General features: G+C 48.8%; 1 protein-coding gene across 22 annotated transcripts in view; it reads left to right on the forward strand.

Annotated features, from left to right (window-relative positions):
• Positions 1 to 17,587, forward strand: part of MAPT (microtubule associated protein tau) — a 122,877-nt gene that overhangs the window by 48,943 nt on the left and 56,347 nt on the right. The window contains exon 2 of one of the 22 annotated variants that reach the window (XM_061392210.1): positions 6,159 to 6,261. The exons of the other annotated variants lie outside the window; for them this stretch is intronic. The gene's annotated coding sequence lies outside the window, so the exon portion shown is untranslated. The remainder of the gene's footprint in view (positions 1 to 6,158; positions 6,262 to 17,587) is intronic. 22 annotated transcript variants of the gene reach the window in all.

Below are 17,587 nucleotides of genomic sequence, written 5' to 3' on the forward strand. Positions count from 1 at the left end.
AACAGAAACTATGTCCTGGCCTTTCTGTTGAATAATGGGTGTTTTGCAACCAACCAAGGCTGCCTGTGCTTTTTCTGAAATACATACTTGGGGGGCCAGAGCTTAAATATGTGACCTTGGTCTCGTTGCCTGTTTCTCCTCAATCTGAATTTCTCATATGTCCATTTTAATTGATCCAGATATGTGTACGCCTGGATTGGCTCTGGTTCCAAAGCTGTGTTGAAATTCTTTCTTTCAAGGTCATTTCTTCACTCCATACAACTTTCTGTTTTCCACTGTACTCCACTTTGTCAAGCACAGTTATTTTATCCAAATAAGAGAGCATGCCCCAGGGTCCCATGCTGGATAATATTTTCATTTTCTTATTTTAATTTCAATGAGAAGCTTTATTGACAAATATTGGAACTACTTTCCCAACCTTAATAGATGTGGCAAAATTGCCTGGTTTCCCCCTTTATCTAAAGAGCCTTTATTTTTGTATTCTTAGGTAGCCATGGACACTTACTCACACATTGCATTTGAAAGTTGTTTTCTAGGGCTCGTAAAGGCTGTAAGTTCAGCTTTGGTGGGACTCCTCACCTCCCTGCTTCTCTAGATCTCCTTTTGGAACAAGGTAGACAAAAATACAGGCTTCCCCGGGTGCCTCAGCAGTAAAGAATCTACCTGCCAATGCAGGAGACACAGGTTCAATCCCTGGGTCGGGAAAATCCCCTGGAGAAGGAAATGGCAACCCACTCCAGTATTCTTGCCTGGGGAATCATGGTCAGAGGAGCCTGGCGGGCTACAGTCCATGGGGTCGAAAGAGTCAGACCCAACTTAGTGACTAAACAGCAGCAGATGTTAATACATCAACAGCTACAGCTCCCCAGCATGTTCAGACGTGTCACTAGATCTCAGAGAATTATGCTTGTGATAGGCAAGGGTTTGTGACGTCAGAGTGCTGTGTCCAGGTGTCCCTGGCTCTCTGCATGAAATGTGTACCTGAGAGACTGCATGTCAGCTGCTAGCGAAGCCTGTCTCTTCGTGTCATGACTTTCCTTCCAGTGTGTGAAGCTTCCCATCCAGGGGCCCCCACTGGCTCTCTAGGCCTTCCCCAGTGCCCTCACCCCTCATCAGGCCCCTCTGGAGGCGGTTCTCTGGCCCCAGGTAAGAACACCCCACACAGTGTCCCCCTAGGCAGCCTCTGACTTTGTGACTGATCACAGATGTGATTAATCGCATCACACTGATGCCTAGAATCAGTGTTAAGCCTCTTATTCACCTTGAGCCATCAGCCATGCCGGTGGCTACAGGCATTTGTGATTTGTGAATAAAAGGAGTAGCACAGGGACTTCTCTGGTGGTCCAGTGGCTAAGATTCCTCACTCCCAATGCAGGGGGCCTGGGTTCAATCCCTGGTTAGGCAACTAAGACCTGGCACAGCCTCATAAATAAATATGTTTTTAAAAATAATAAATATATTTTTTAAAGGAGCAGCACACTGTGGGACAATCCCTTGACTTTGTCACAGGGTGCTTTGTTTTGCCAAAAGGAGAATGTATTTATTGCCTTCAATCAGATTTAAAACAATACATGTCTAGAAAACAGTATAATAAAACCAAACTGTATACAACAAGAGAAAGCCTCCCTGATTCCACCTCCCTTCCCAGAGCATATACTCCTTTATGATTTCTGGTTTGCACATATGCCTATCTGCGCTATTTTCTTATTTATAAACATTCTGTGCGTGCACATTTCCACAACGGCTCTTTCCGCTTGGTGATAAGGAGGGAGTGCTCTCTATGCCAGTGTGTCTGTTTCTCCCCTGTCCGTCCTCCTCACACAGGGGTCAGCTTCACACAGGGTGCCCTGGGACACGGTTTTGGCCCGGTGTCCAGGCGTCACGGGATCCGGGAATGATCTCACTGGGCACACCATCTGCCCTGCCTGGCCAGAGGCTGCCTTAGGACGGCCAAGGGGGCACCACGTGCTGTTGGATCCAAAGTGGGGTGGGGCTCTGAGCCCTGAGATGCTGTTTAGTCTGAAAATGCAAACAGGACACAGAAAGGTTGGGCTCAGATAATAGGCGATAAGGTTGTCATGATAATAACCACGGCTGGCACTTCGATCACGTTTACTGTTAGCTGGTGATGGTTCTAAGCGCTTGATATAAATCAGCTCGGTTAATCCCCACATTTTATAGATGAGGCAGAGGAGGCTCTGAGAGGTTGAGTGACTTACCCAAGGTCACCCAGCTGGGAACCCAGACAGCCTGGCCCCAGTGTGTGTGCACTCCCTGCCCCGACACTGCCCTGTCATTAAGTCCGGCCCTGATGCCATGTGGGCACCTCTGTCAAGGAGTGATTTCAGGGACAGTGTTCTTGACTTGGTGGCATATCTTACATGTGTTCAGAGGACACCGTTTATTTTCCGTCTTTCAAGCCGTGCTGAGTTCAGGTTGCTCATTACTGAGGGACAGTGCTGATTAGAGACAGTCTCCGCCATCTCTCTGTGCCCCGAGTTCTTCAGGGTGTGTCCTCAGACTCAAAAAATAGAAATGAAAACATCCTCAGAATGATCGCCTTCCCATCCTCACTTTCTTACCCCTCCATTTCTTCCCTGTTGTTCCATCTAATGAAATGTTTTGGCAAAAAAGCCAGTTTCTAGTCATTCCAGATGGCCTCTCAAAGCCCCGCCTCCCTCGCTGCCGAGCCTGGTGCAGATGGTTCGTCTCTCCCTGCATCACCTCCCCAGCATCACCTCCCGCATCATCTCCTTGGCACCACCTCCCCACCATCTCCCTTGTCTTCTCGTGCTCCAGGCGCCAGCGCTGGGAGGGGCAGGGAGCGGAGACTCCCCAGTTCTTCCCTAACACCTTCATTCCATTACCTCTGAGACCCTCTGAGACCCTCAGTCTCCTCCTCTCCCGGGGCTGACCCAGAGCTGCCTCTCACACCTTCATGCTGTTCCTCTTCCTCCTTCAGGGCAGAAGCACAAAGGCTCTTGTATTGACCCCAGTTTTTATCCCTTCAGGTTGGGCCTTCACTTCCCCAACCTCAGATATCTTCCCCTTGCTCAAAACCCACGTGTCATGAAAATGGTACCGAACATCAGTGTAGATGCATCATGGTTCAAATGCTCTCACATGCATTTTTCCAGTGACCCTCACAGCCATCCTGTGACACAGGTGTTCTCATGCCCAGGTTACAAATGAAGAATCTGTGGTTCAGAGAGGTCAAGTGACTGGCCCAGCATCGACCAGCCAGAGAGTGGTCCCTATTATGCCTTGAACCCAGTGCTTTGGACTCCACACCACGTGTCCTTTCTACCCACATCCATCTGAATCGGGAGCAAGGGTCCAATTCCTCAAGGGAAGATATGGAGCCAGTGCCTACATCTTGGGACTTCCCAGGTGGCTCAGTGGTAAAGACTCTGCCTGCCAAGGCAGGAGACTCGTGTTCGATCCCTAGGTCGAGAAGATCCCCTGGAGGAGGAAATGGCAACTCACTCCAGTATTCTTGCCTGGAAATCCCATGGACAGAGAAGCGTGACAGGCTACAGTCCACAGGGTCGCAGAGTTGGACACGACTTAGCAATTGAGCATGCACATGCACGCCCACACCTTGGTTAGAGCCCAAAGCAAGGGCTCAAGGAGTCCAGCGATTCATGCAGCTGACGAGCTGGACTCGGTGCATTCCTTGAGGGGAGTTAGGGCTGAGCGGCCTCTAAAGGGGTCGCTGCAGGATCATGAGACCCGTTTCATGGGAGAGCCCCAGGGCCAAGGGGAAGCGAATCCAGGGACCCTCCAAGCTCACCTTGGGTGCCAGATGGAGGGTGCCTCCCCAGACCCTGCTGTGAGGGGGAGGCCATGCAGTGCTCTCAAAGGGCCTTGAGAGGAGGCAGCCTAAGTGCTATTCATCAGTCCCAAGAATGGCTGATGAGGGGCAGGTGCTTCTGAGAACCCATAATGCTCTTTGGCAAATGGCCCGAGGTGCCTCTGAGAGGCCTCCTAGCTCCTGATGTGCCGCTGAGGCAAGATCCTGACCTCAGGGGTCCATTCATCATCGGATACAGCCGTGTCCTCACATCTGTGACATCTCTCCACCCAGCGTTCTTTCCCAGCGACTTCCCATCCCTACGCTGAGCTTCCCAGCAAATCACTGCACACCAGACTCTGTCCCCAACTCTAGCATGACCTGTAAGTCCACTTGGGCCTCTCTGTGCCTCAGTTTCCCTGGCTTCAAAATGGGGCTAAGATGACCCATGTATGTGACAGAGGTGTGGTTAGAATGGCTCCTCTTTCTTCACAGCTTTGGAGTGGGGCTTCGTGATTTTCTGACACCCTGTGTCAGACTGGAGGCTGAGACTGCAGATTCAAAGCCATGACGTGCCCTCCCTCAGCCTGGGCTACTGAGCATCAGTATATAAAATGGGGAAAATAAGATAATAATATACTCTCCCTTCATTAGTGTTGTGAGCACTAATGGGATATAATATGTGTTAACAGTATCCCTTTAATAAATGGGAAGATTATGGGTGGCTAAAAAACGGTGGGGGGATTTCAAAGGCCCCCCCACCCCAGCACTTTTTAAGTGTAATCTTCTGTTGGGTCATGAACCACTTGCTGCCTGTCAGAGCTGGAAGGCAGAGATACAACAGCAAAGCTAGAAATTGTATTCATTGGAGATCAATCAGAAATTAAGATAAAGCTTATTAATATCAGCATATTTATTAAGCAAATAAAGTAGGCTACAGAACTACTGGTATAATATGGTCTCATTTAGGGAAAATTCTATCTTTATATAGGAGAGGTGTTTGCAAGGAAGCTCCCTAGAATGTTAACAGTGGTTATTTTGCTTTCCTTTTTTCACGTTTTTGTATTTGACTTTTTAATAATGACTATGAATCACTCTGGGGTTTCCTGGTGGCTCAGTGGTAAAGAATCTGCCTGCAGTGCAGGAGACATAGGAGCCATGGGTTCGATCCCTGGGTTGGGAAGATCCCCTGGAGGAGAGCATGGCAACCCACTCCAGTATTCTTGCCTGGAGAATCTCATGGACAAAGGAGCCTGGTGGGCTACAGTCCATGGGGTCTCAAAGAGTCAGACATGACTGAAGGGCTTGAGCACAGCATGGCATGAATCACTTTTATAAAACAAATTCTCTCCTCTCTCTCTCTCAATTAAGGGTGGCTTGCCCAAGGAGGGAGGGAAGTAATTTTTTTGCTCTGATTTTCTTGGCTTTGACATCAGAAGAGATTCCTTTTTATCCATTTGGTGCTCTGAGTTCAGGGGATTCATCTCGAAATGAAAGTGGTGACCAGGGCCGCTGGCAGCCCCTGAATGGGACAGGTGCAGAGGCCACCTCCACATGTGGCAGCGGTGTCCTCACTGAAGGCTAACTGATCAGTAATTTATCAGAAAGGGGCTTGGAGGGAAAACTACTGCAGTTCTGAAAACAAAGCCCACCCAAGCATGCGGTATCACCCTAATAGACGCTACAGCACTGTTTAGCTACACCAGCAGTTACAAAGGAGTTGAAAAAAAGAAAACAGAAACCTTGAGCTTAAGACCAGAATTGTCCTCTCCAACACAATCTGTGGATTTTCTGAGTGGTGGACATGAGCCAGCTGACATCAGCCATGACACATTGTGTGTGCACGGCAGCACCACCCCCCAGAAAGCAGCTTCATTCATGCTTTCGTACAATCGTTGATTGTTCTCTTTGGATTGAGGCCCGGAATTATTCCAGTTTCTTCTCACCAACCTAAGTCTTTCCTCTCTCTGGAAGCCTAAGTCTTGCCTCTCCATCTTCTCTCCACTTAATTTGGCGATTCTGCTTGAAATCCAGGAATTATCATTATCGGTGGTATTGGTCAGATTTGGTTCTAGAAGATTCTCTGGTACCCTGTGAAGGGACGTGAGCACAGCTCACACTTTAGAGTTCCTTTGAGGTTTGCCAGGCTGTGTTCCCTCCGGCAAGTCTTCTGAGAACTTCCCTGTGCTGCGGGGGCGCTAGATGCCACCTGTCTGCCGGGGGCGTGAGAGGAGGGGAGCAACCCAGAGACGCCGCTCCCAGTTGGGACCAGCTGTCAGGGAAGAGCATCTGAAGCATCAGAGCTGCCACGTGCCAGCCCAGTGTTTACTTGAACCCCAGAGACTCTTCTCTTTCTTTCATGCAGTTGGCTTCCCACTTCCTAAGCAGAGGGATTTCCTGCTGACCTGGAGCCCAGACTTCACCTCTCCCAAGGGGACTACTATGCCTGCCCTTCACTCATCTTAAATGTAAATATCTTAAAGTAAAACAATTGGACCATAAGCATTAAAGAATAAAGTGTAGTGGGTTACTGGGTAGTCCAGTGGCTAAGACTCTGCACTCCCAATGCAGAGGGCTTGGGTTCAATCCCTGGTCAGGGAACTAGATCCCATTTGCTGCAACTGAAGATCCCATGTGCTGCTACCAAGATGCAGCATGGCCAAATAAATATTTTTTAAAAAATAGAATGCAAATAAAAGAGAAAGTTTTCAAAAGAAAAGCTTTTGCTCAGTTGAGCAGATCCTGATGTTGCTAAAATGGGTTATCTCTGTCACTGCCTGATTGAATCACTGTTGTCAGTTGGCTTCACAAGGTCTTCTGGGGCCAGGCTGCTTGGCACCAGAGCCGTGACCCCATTACACGTCTGCCGTGTAACCTTGGCCCAGTTACTCAACCTCTCTGTGCCTCGGTTTACCCCACCTGTAGAAGTAGATGTAATAATAGAGGCAGTTGTGTGAAGTAAATGAGCCAATACTTGAAAATGCTTGAAACAGGGCTCCTGTCGTTATGAGGAATCCTGTTTTCCACCAGAACACGCAGCAGATTCATGAAGGGGCAGAAAAGGGACCAGAGCAAAGGAAAGAGGGGACACAGAGGCTAAAAATAACCTTGGAGAAACAAGTTCATTTTAAGGTTATTTTTAGATTTCTCCCTACTTGATCTTCCACTATCGGAGAGCTCCATTCAGGGTGTTTGTTTTTTGTAACAGCTTTACCGAGATATGTCACATGCCATAAAATCCACCCTTTGAAGTGCATAATTCAGTGATTCCTGTATAGTCCCAAAGTTGTCCAATATCACTACTCTGGAATTCCAGTTGCGTTTTTTATCTGAGGGGTCTAAGGGCGATTGTCCTTTTTTTGGATGGCGCTACTGGACCTGGTGGCAGTGATTCCGCTGAGTCACGCCGGCCGCGGCTAGGAGCCTGCGGTGCTGCCTCCCGGAGAAGCTGGGCGGCCGGCTGGGCTGCAGCAAGCGGGCACCATGGCCCTGACACGTGCTGCCCCCTAGTGAGGGCTGCAGCCACGCCGGACACAGCCCACCTGGCACCTCCAGGGAGGGGGACTCTTGGGAACAAAAAAAAGCTCCTCCTAGGTGTGGACTGCAAGGACAGTGCACCCTGCATGGAGCCCAGTGAGCCAGGGTACGGGACCAGCCCCTGACACAGGCTTTTTTCTTCCCTCCTTGAGTCTTAATTTCATCCAGCCGGGACAAGATCATTTCCATGGGTAAGCAGAGGAGAAAAGGGCTGTTTTTAAACTCTTTGTTGGGAAGGCGATAATATGATACAGTATCTAAAAGATGGGTTTAGCATCAGAAGATCAGAGTTCAAATCCTATCCTACTCTGCCTCTTATTAGCTGTGTGACCCTCCGCAGGTTCCTGAACCTCTCTGAACCTGTTTCCTCATCAGAAAGTGGGGAGAACAATTCCTCTTGTGGGACTGTTGTATTACAGAGATTCCATTTCTCTCTCTCCCCTGTTTCCTCCCTTCCTCTGAAGCCTCTGCGACTGGCTTAGAGTCGCAGACTCGAATAAACAGATGTGTTCATATTCCAAAGCCAGCAACGGTGTCCCCTGTTGCCCTGGCTCACTTGAGGAGCTTTCTAGAATCAGAATGCATTGCTGTGGGTAAGACGATTAGAAGGAATGGGAAGAATGGCAGTAGGCATAGGAAGGCTATTTGGTCTTCATCTCCTTCAGGGAGATACGCCCCCAGGTCAGTTGAAACCCGCAGACCCCTGGGAGACCTGGGTAGGAGCAAAGGCCTGGGACCGAAAACAGAGAGAGGCATCTGAACTGCCAGAAATCTATATTCCAGAGGGAAGTCAAGTCCCAGGCTTCCCTGGTGTTCTCAGGCAAGTCACTTAGGCTCTTGGGGCCCTTTACTTGGCTGGGGTTTGCATCCTGCCCATCTCACAGGTTTGTGGTGAGCCTAAATGTTCTGTCATGGGAAAGTGTCCAGGAAAATGGCAGGTGTACTTCAAATAGTGAGCAGGGTCCCCTGGTGATGCTTCAGGGGAAGCATCTGAGCTAGGCTCACCTCTGAGCTGGGCTGGGTGCCTGGGGTTCCCTCATCTGCTTCTGGATGCCTCAGAGGGTGGCCTGGAATGATAAAAACAAAGCTGCCTCTGCAGCTAAGCAGAGCTCAGCACGCAGAGCACATGAACTCTACCAAGTGGAAAATTTATCCATCTTGCAGCCTGGGAAAGCTCTGTTCCTCGGGAGCAAAAGGGACCCGAGGTCTCACCTGCACATCCCTGTGCCCTTGAGAGTTGAGGGGCCAGGGGAAGCCTTGGCAAAATGAGGAAGAAGTTGAAGTTTATTTGAGGGTCCTTGTCATCCCCTCTTCCACCATCCCATCCCTTCCTGTCTTCACCTTTCCTCTCCTCCACCCCGGTTTTACCATTATCAGACAAATGTCATACTAAAAAAAAGCTCTATATTATCTTGTTTCCAAACTTAAAAGACTGTGGGTGATCATCATTGGACACATGGATAAGCAAAATGTGGTGCATTCATACAATGAAATATCATTCGAGGAATGAAGTCCTGACTCATGCTACAACGCGAGTGAATCCTGAAGACATTACACTAAGCGAAGGAAGCAAGACACAAAAGCCCAAACATTAGATGATTCCATTTATGTGTAATCTCCAAAACTGATAAATCCACAGAGACAAAGTAGATTAGTAGTTGGCGGGCATAGGGGGAGGAAGAGGATGAGGAAGTGCTTAATGGACACAGGGTTTCTTTCTGGGGTGACGAAAGTGTTTCAGAATGAGATAGAGGTGATGGTTGTTCACTTTAAAATGATGACTTGTGCAGACTTCCATGATGGTCCAGTGGTTAAGACTCCAAGCTTCTACTGGAGCAGGGTGCAGGTTCAATCCCTGGTCAGGGAACTAAGATCCACATGCTGTAAAGTGTGGCCACAAAGAAAAAAAAAGTAAAAATGACTTGTGTGTTGTGTGGATTTTACTTCAATCAGAAAAAAAAGACTGAGTTGCAGTTTTCCTGGTGGCTCAGTAGTAAAGAATTCACCTGCCGATGCAGGAGACACGAATTGGATTGTTCCAAAGAGCAACTAAACCCATGTGCCATAATTATTGAGCCTGTGCTCTAGAGCCCATGACCCACAACTGCTGAAGCCTGCCTGCCCTAGAGCCTGTCCTCCCCAACAGAAGCACCCACAGTGAGAAGCCTGTGCACCGCAAGTAGAGAGTAACTCCTGCTCACTGCCTCTAGAGAGAAGTCCACACAGCAATGAAGACCCAGCACAGGCAAAATAATTAATTATTTTTAAAAAGCAAGCACTGTGCCTCATTCACAGGAAGAGCTCAACAGATAGGTGATTTAAAAAAAAAAGCTCAACCTAAAAGTCACCCTGCTTATTTAACTTATATGCAGAGTACATGATGAGAAACGCTGGGCTGGAAGAAGCACAAGCTGGAATCAAGATTGCCGGGAGAAATATCAATAACATCAGATATGCAGATGACCAGTCCATTCTGAAGATCAGCCCTGGGATTTCTTTGGAAGGAATGATGCTAAAGCTGAAACTCCAGTACTTTGGCCACCTCATGCGAAGAGTTGACTCATTGGAAAAGACTCTGATGCTGGGAGGGATTGGGGGCAAGAGGAGAAGGGGACGACAGAGGATGAGATGGCTGGATGGCATCATTGACTCGATGGACATGAGTCTCAGTAAACTCCGGGAGTTGGTGATGGACAGGGAGGCCTGGCGTGCTGCGATTCATGGGGTTGCAAAGAGTCGGACACGACTGAGCGACTGATCTGATCTGATCTGATCTGATGCAGATGACACCACCCTTATGGCAGAAAGTGAAGAAGAGCTAAAGAGTCTCTTAAGGAAAGTGAAAGAGGAGAGTGAAAAAGTTGACTTAAAGCTCAACATTCAGAAAACTAAGATCATGGCATCCAGACCCATTACTTCATGGCAAATAGATGGGGAAACAGTGGAAACAGTGGCTGACTTCATTTTTCTGGGCTCCAAAATCACTGCAGATGGTGACTGCAGCCATGAAATTAAAAGATGATTACTCCTTGGAAGGAAAGTTATGACCAACCTAGACAGCATATTAAAAAGCAGAGACATTACTTTGCCAACAAAGGTCCATCTAGTCAAGACTATGGTTTTTCCAGTGGTCATGTATGGATGTGAGAGTTGGACTATAAAGAAAGCTGAGCGCCGAAAAATTGATGCTTTTGAACTGTGGTCTTGGAGAAGACTCTTGAGAGTCCCTTGGACTGCAAGGAGATCCAACCAGTCCATCCTAAAGGAGATGAGTCCTGAGTGTTCATTGGAAGGACTATGTTGAAGCTGAAACTCCAATACTTTGGCCACCCGATGCGGAGAGCTGACTCATTTGAAAAGACCTTGATGCTGGGAAAGATTGAGGGCAGGAGGAGAAGGGGACGACAGAGGATGAGATGGTTGGATGGCATCACCAACTCGATGGACATGGGTTTGGGTAAACTCTGGGAGTTGGTGATGGACAGGGAGGCATGGCGTGCTGCGGTTCATGGGGTCACAAAGAGTCAGACATGACTGAGCGACTGAACTGAACTGAACTGAAAAGTTGAGAATTGTTTTTTTTTAAAAAAAAGACTGGACTGCAGCAGTCATATTTGATTCAGGGGGTTCCTACATCCCTTTGCCTTCGGCCCCTTCCCCTCTCCTGTCTTCGCCTTTAGCCTCTCATCACCTGCTCTGTCCCCTTTGTTCCTCTGTCTCCCCCTCAGCCCTGCAGACACTCTTCTGCCTTTTCCGGACCTCTCCAACTGCCCCCCAAGCCCCCATTGGGTCTGGTGAGGGGGGTGATCCTGTAGGACCAGACACCATGAACAGCTCAACAAGCCCCTTCCCCATCACGGGACTCAATTTACCAGCTACAAAATGACACGGAGAGACTCCAGGACCGTCTGGGTCTTGCTCTCTCTTGTCAGGTGGCTGTGCTTTTCCAAGGGGCCCTAAAAAAGGGGCCTATTTTCATTTCCTGGTTTAGCTCAACTTTGGTGCTGCCACTCTAAAATTTCTTCCTTACCTTCCACCCCAGCACCTCTGGATCACTGCCTGGGAAAACAGAACGGAGGAGATCAGAGAGATTGAGAAAGAGATTGGTTGATTTAGAAGAATAAGAAAGCAGAGCACGGCCTTAGGACAGCAGCTCTTGGGTGTTTCCTTTCCTGTCTGCGCGCCTCTCAGATTATAGGGATCTGTGAGGGGGCGGTGACCACAGCTCGTCTGGGTTGTGTACCCACCTAGGGTTATGCTTATTTTTGTCTTTCCAGTCTGCTGTCTTTGACGTGCAGCTGTACCATTTGTCAGCTGGTTTATGTGTTCTTTGCCCACTTCTCCCAGAGAAGTCATTCTGCCCTTGGATCTCACAGAGGAAGACGCCAGGCATCAGTGACGGTGGGAAAGGAGGGAGGCAGGGCTGAGTGTACAGACCCTCCACTAGGATGACAGGGCCCCCCGCCCCTCAGCCAGGCCTGGGCTAGAGACCCCTGCTGTCCTGTGACCAACCCTCCCAGGGCTCCCGAGACAGAGGACACAGACCTAATCTATCCACTTAGAATAAAATGTCGGAGCAGGAAAGGAGCTCGGGGTCACTGGGTGACATGCGGGAGGCTGGGAGGAGTGACTAGGTCACAGCTTCGGAGTGTGAGCCCTGGACAAGTGCTGCTTCCACACCCCAGACCTGTGCGGCTACGATGGGAAACGAGGCCTGATGGTCCTGGCTGGAAGAGCCGGCAGTGGGGTTGCTGAGTGCTCTGTCAGGACACAGGCTTTGAACCCTGGCATCGCCTCTTCCCGGCTGTGTGACCTTGGGTGGGTTACCTCCCAGATTCCTCATCTGTTCACAAGTGACCCAGACAGGTCCCACCCAAAGAGGCTTGCCTTCTCATACTCAGCGTCTGTCCGGAGACTCAGAAGAGCTACTTCATTTTACTTTCAGAGAACATCCTCCTCTGGGTTCTATTTTCTGCTTATGTCGAGTAGCCTCTCACAGATGCTCTAGAACTCTGACTTGTCTTTATTTTCCATTGTGCTGGGTGTTCACTGCGGCATGCGGGCTTCTCTAGTTATGGCACGCGGGCTTTGCTGCCCTGAGGCATGTGGGATCTCAGTTTCTAGTGTAAGTGAAAGAGTTAGTTGCTCAGCAGTGTCTGACTCTCTGGGACCCCATGGACTGTAGCCCACTACAGGCTCCACTGGTCCAGGGAATTCTCCAGACGAGAATACAGGAGCAAGGACTTCCCTGGTGGTCCAGTGGCTAAGACTCCAAGCTCGCAATGCAGGATACCTGGGTTCAATCCCTGGTCAGGGAACTAGATCCCATATGCTGCAACTAAGACCAGGTACAGCCAAATAAATAAAAAAGAATACTGGAGTGGGCTGCCATTCCCTTCTCAAGGGGATCTTCCCAACCCAGGGACTAAACCAATCAAATCCACGTCCCCTGCATTGGAAGGCAGATTCTTTATCCCGGACCACCAGGGAAGTCCCTTGGACTTGTCTTTCTTAATATGACCTGTTGGTACCAAAGCATTCACAAGGAGCAAGTGGCCCAGCCCAGATGAGTTGGTGAGAGAGCTCTGGTGGCCTCACTGAATCAGGAGGTCCATGAACCTAAGGCCATTTGCTGTCCTGGAGTTGGCAGGAGGGGCAGGGGTGGGGTGCCTCCCTGTTTAGAGAGGTCTTCCCATGCATTCCACTTTTTATCCCAAAGGAAAATATTGGCACTTGAGATTCATGGTTTATTTTGCATATAATAGTAGCCAGTGTTTTTAAGGATGATTTAATTTCTCCTTGTAATTCCTTCAGCTTCTTTTTAGTGTCTCTGACTTTCTCCAGCCTTGCTGGGTGGTGCTGGTGGTAGGGAAGTGGGGGATCATTGGAACCAGAGTAGTGAGACCCACTCACTGCCTTGTCATCTGCTCCATGGAGCTGAGGCAGCCTGACTCATAACACGAGCTTATACCACAGATGCTGCCCCCAGTCCCCAGAACAGAGCGGCACTGCCTCAAGCCCCAGAATGATCCTTAGTTCTCCTGCTCCTGCCCTGAAACCTCTGGAAGCAGCTGAAGAAAACTCAATGTCAGGGGGCTTCCCTGGCGGTCCGGTGATTAAGAATCTGCCTACCAATGCAAGGGACACCAGTTGGAAGATCCGTGGTCTGGGAAGATCCCGCATGCCACAAGGCAACTAAGCCCATGTGCCACAACTACTGAGTCCACACTCTGTTGCCCATGAGCTGCAACTACTGAGCCCGTGTGCTGCCCCACTGAACCCCCATGCCCCAGAGCCTGTGCTTCACAACAGAAGAAGCCACCGCAGTGAGAGCCCTTGAGCTTCAACTAGAGAATAGCCCCCACTTGCCGCAACTAGAGAAAGCCCACTCCTATCAACAAAGACCCCGTGCAGCCAAAAATAAAAAATTAATCTAAGAAACAATACTATTTATAAAAACAAACAAACCAAAAACAACATCACTGCAAAAATTCACACAGAAAATAGGAGGAGACCAAAATGTACAATGTTAAAAAAACTTCACTACAGATATATATATTGAGAGAGAGGAGAATAAGTACTGGAAAAGCCAGAAGCAGGAGTCCATAAACTATGGTCCGCAGGCCAGGTCTGATGTTAGCTAAGGATGGCATTTACATTTTCAAGGAAAATATTTTGTGACACATGATATTTTATGCAACTCAAATTTCAGTGTCCGGAAATAAACTTTGAGACACAGCCATGCTCATTCATTTATACATCTATTACCAATGTCTACTTCCCTGCAGCAGAGGTGGGTAGTTGTAACAGAAGGCACGGCCCACAAACTTAAAATATTTACTATCTGGTCCTTTGCAGAAACAAATTGATGACTTTTAACCTCAAACTAAAGTGGAATACTGTTCTATTGTAGATCCATTTGTTTCAAATCCATAGTGAAAGTTCTCAGTCATGTCCAATCCACCAGGCTCCTCTGTCCATGGAATTTTCCATGTAAAGGATACTAGATTGATTGATTTGATTGAAGTTGCTCAGTCGTGTCCTACTCTTTGCGACCCCATGGACTGTAGCCTACCAGGCTCCTCTGTCCATAGGATTTTCCAGGCAATAGTACTGGAGTGGATTGCCATTTCCTTCTCCAGCGGATCTTCCTGACCCAGGGATCGAACCTGGGTCTTCCGCATTGTAGACAGACGCTTTACCATCTGAGCCACGAGTGGGGTGCCATTTCCTACTCTAAGGCATCTTCCTGACCCAGGGGTCAAACCTGCGTCTCTTGTGTCTCCTGCATTAGCAGGCAGATTCTTTATCCCTAGCACCACCCTTCAAATCCCATAACAATTTCAAATTATAGGGACTTCCATGGTGGCCCAATGGTTAGGACTCTGCACTTCCATTGCAAGGGGCAGGGGTTCAATCCCTGGTCAGGGAACTAAGATCTTGCATCCTATGCAGCGAGGCCAAAAGATATTTTAAAATAAATAAACAGAAATAAAACTTGAATACTTAAAAAATTTTAATGGAAATCAATAGGGAGAGCAGAATCTATTTTCTAGAACTTATTAAATCAAATCAATCACCAGTTAGTAAAATGAGGTGTGGGGGATTCTTTTGAGCAGTGATATTTTACAGACAGAACCCACTCTTGTTGACCAGCTGTTTTAGCCCCTGATGTTGTTCCCTCTGACTGTGTTACCCCCTCCCTCTTTCCCAGCCATCCAAGCCCCCATCTCTAGTGTAATTCTGGACTCTGATCTCTCTCTCTGACCCCAACCCAATTTTGAAACCCAGTCTAATGTTGTCTAAAATACACTTCTTGGATCTATCCCTTCCTTTCCATGCCCTCTGCCTACACTTCGGTTCCAGCCTCTTTGCTGTTTGCTTGGACCAGTGAGGTCACCTCCCTGCCAACAGTCCTTTCTTACCTGTCCAGTTGGCCCTGCCAACCACTGCCCAAGTGACCTTAGAGAGCCTCTTTGATGCTTCCCTGCTCATGCCCGTGAACAAAGTCCACACTGGCCACTTTGCCCACCTCCAGACTCATCCGAGTGAAAAGCAGCCACCACATCACATGTGTCATCCCATCCGTTGTACAGATGGGCAGGGAAGGGACCAGGGCAGCCCCTCTGAGCTGGACATAAGCCAGGGGGGTGGGAATCACCTTGGAAAGTAGAGTGGAAGCCCAAAGGGAAAGTGGTTCACTCTGCACAAACACTGCTTCGACTTTCACTGATGCCGAGTTTGCCTGTTAAGTACCATCTCGATACCTTTGAGGTCACTGGGGTCTACTTGGAGTTCATGCTTATGATCAGACCTGTGTTGATTCTGGCTGCCACCTGGTGCATTTTGCCATCCTCACTTTGTGCAGAGGAATGAGCTGACAGATGGGGACATGAGTACTTGGGCGGTGGGGAAGCTCAGCAGGAGGGCTGGGGCGGCAGCACTGAATAATCAGAAGACAGTGTTCATCAGTGAGCCCATCTTTTCAGGCATAACTAGAGTATGGGCTTTGGGACTTAGTGATGTGCAGAGAGTGGTGAGCTACTGCGTATGTGGGTCCCTAGCTCCTCATACTTCCCAGGCTTTGTGGGAAGAGCAGCTTTCTCCAAAATCCATGATGTTTTTTAAGTTTGTCTTTTTTTTTTCAATGTGGACCATTTTAAAAAATTTATTTGTAATTGGAATGTAATTGTTTTATAATATTGTATTGGTTTCTGCTATACAACATGAATCAGCTTTAAGTATACATATTGATGTGGACCATTTTTAAAGTCTTTATTGAATTTATTACAATATTCCTTCTTGTTTTATGTGTTTTGGTTTTTGGGCTTCGAGACATGTAGGACCTTATTTCCCTGACCAGGGATCGAACACACATGATCTGCATTGGAAGGCGAAGTTTTTAACCACTAGACTACCAGGGAAGTCCCCAAAACCCATGATTTTAAAATATGAGCAACCATCTCTCATGTCTCCTGTTTACTGGCAGGTGGGTGCTTTACCACTAGCGCCCCCTGGAGTATTCACTAAAACCAGCTGCAGGTTGAACAGGGTGACCTGATTTGGTTGGCCTGGCTCACCTGGGCCAGGGGAAGCATCTCCAGCCAGTTTGGGAGGCCTCGTGCTTCTGGGCTGTCGTCACTGTTCCCAGGTGGGGCTCCTGGTGAGTCAGCAGACGAGGTGACTCATGGATCAGTCTCAGGGACTAGCAGTTGGCAGTGACCAGGCAAGTTCCGAGACAGACTTCATTAGGAGGCGGTAAAGAAGGTGTTGCTTCCTAGGGTTGGGTGGGAAGCAGTCGTTGACTTCTTGGGTAATGAAATTTGTTCCTCTTAGCACAGGGGTTCTTATGTTTGGGGGCTTTCTAAGGAAAACAGACCATCAGCATATCTCAGGGTAGAGAATATCACCACCAAATCCTAAGCCTTGGGATCTTCCCAGGATAACATCTTGCTCGTCCTTGGGGGGATATCAAAGGCTTGGAGATATTCAGCTTCAGGAGCCTCCTCCAAGAGCTCCTTGAGGGTCAGGGACCTCAAGTCAGAATGAAAAGGGACCCCTTCTCTATAGGCTGCTACTGCTGCTAAGTCGCTTCAGTCATGTCTGACTCTGTGTGACCCCATAGACGGCAGCCCACCAGGCTCCACCGTCCCTGGGATTCTCCTGGCAAGAGCACTGGAGTGGGTTGCCATTTCCTTCTCCAATGCATGAAAGTGAAAAGTGAAAGTGAAGTTGCTCAATCCTGTCCGACTCTTAGTGACCCCATGGACTGTAGCCCACCAGGCTCTTCCACCCATGGGATTTTCCAGGCAAGAGTACTGGAGTGGGGTGCCATTGCCTAGTGGCTACCAAAGTGGGGCCAGGCCTCCCACCCTCTGCCTACGCCCAGAAGAGGTCTCACTGACTTCATTCTTAGAACCCTCCTAAGCCATCCCAAGGGCTTCCCTGGTGGCTCAGACAGTAAAGCATCTGCCTGCAGTGCGGGATACCCAGGTTCGATCCCTGGGTCTGGAGAAGGAAAGGAAATGGCAACCCACTCCAGTATTCTTGCCTGGAAAATCCCATGGATGGAGCCTGGTAGGTTACAGTCCATGGGGTTGCAGAGTCGGACACGACTGAGTGACTTCACTTCACTTCAAGCCATCCCAGCTTCTTATCCTACATAATGGAGACAGAAGGGAGCTCAGACACCCACACCAGCATGTCCTGCCTAGAAGGGAGAGAAATGGAGCTGGGTGTGAATATGCCAGTGGCCAC

The sequence above is a fragment of the Bos javanicus genome, chromosome 19, assembly GCF_032452875.1.
Source record: "Bos javanicus breed banteng chromosome 19, ARS-OSU_banteng_1.0, whole genome shotgun sequence".
NCBI classification, from domain to species: domain Eukaryota; kingdom Metazoa; phylum Chordata; class Mammalia; order Artiodactyla; family Bovidae; genus Bos; species Bos javanicus.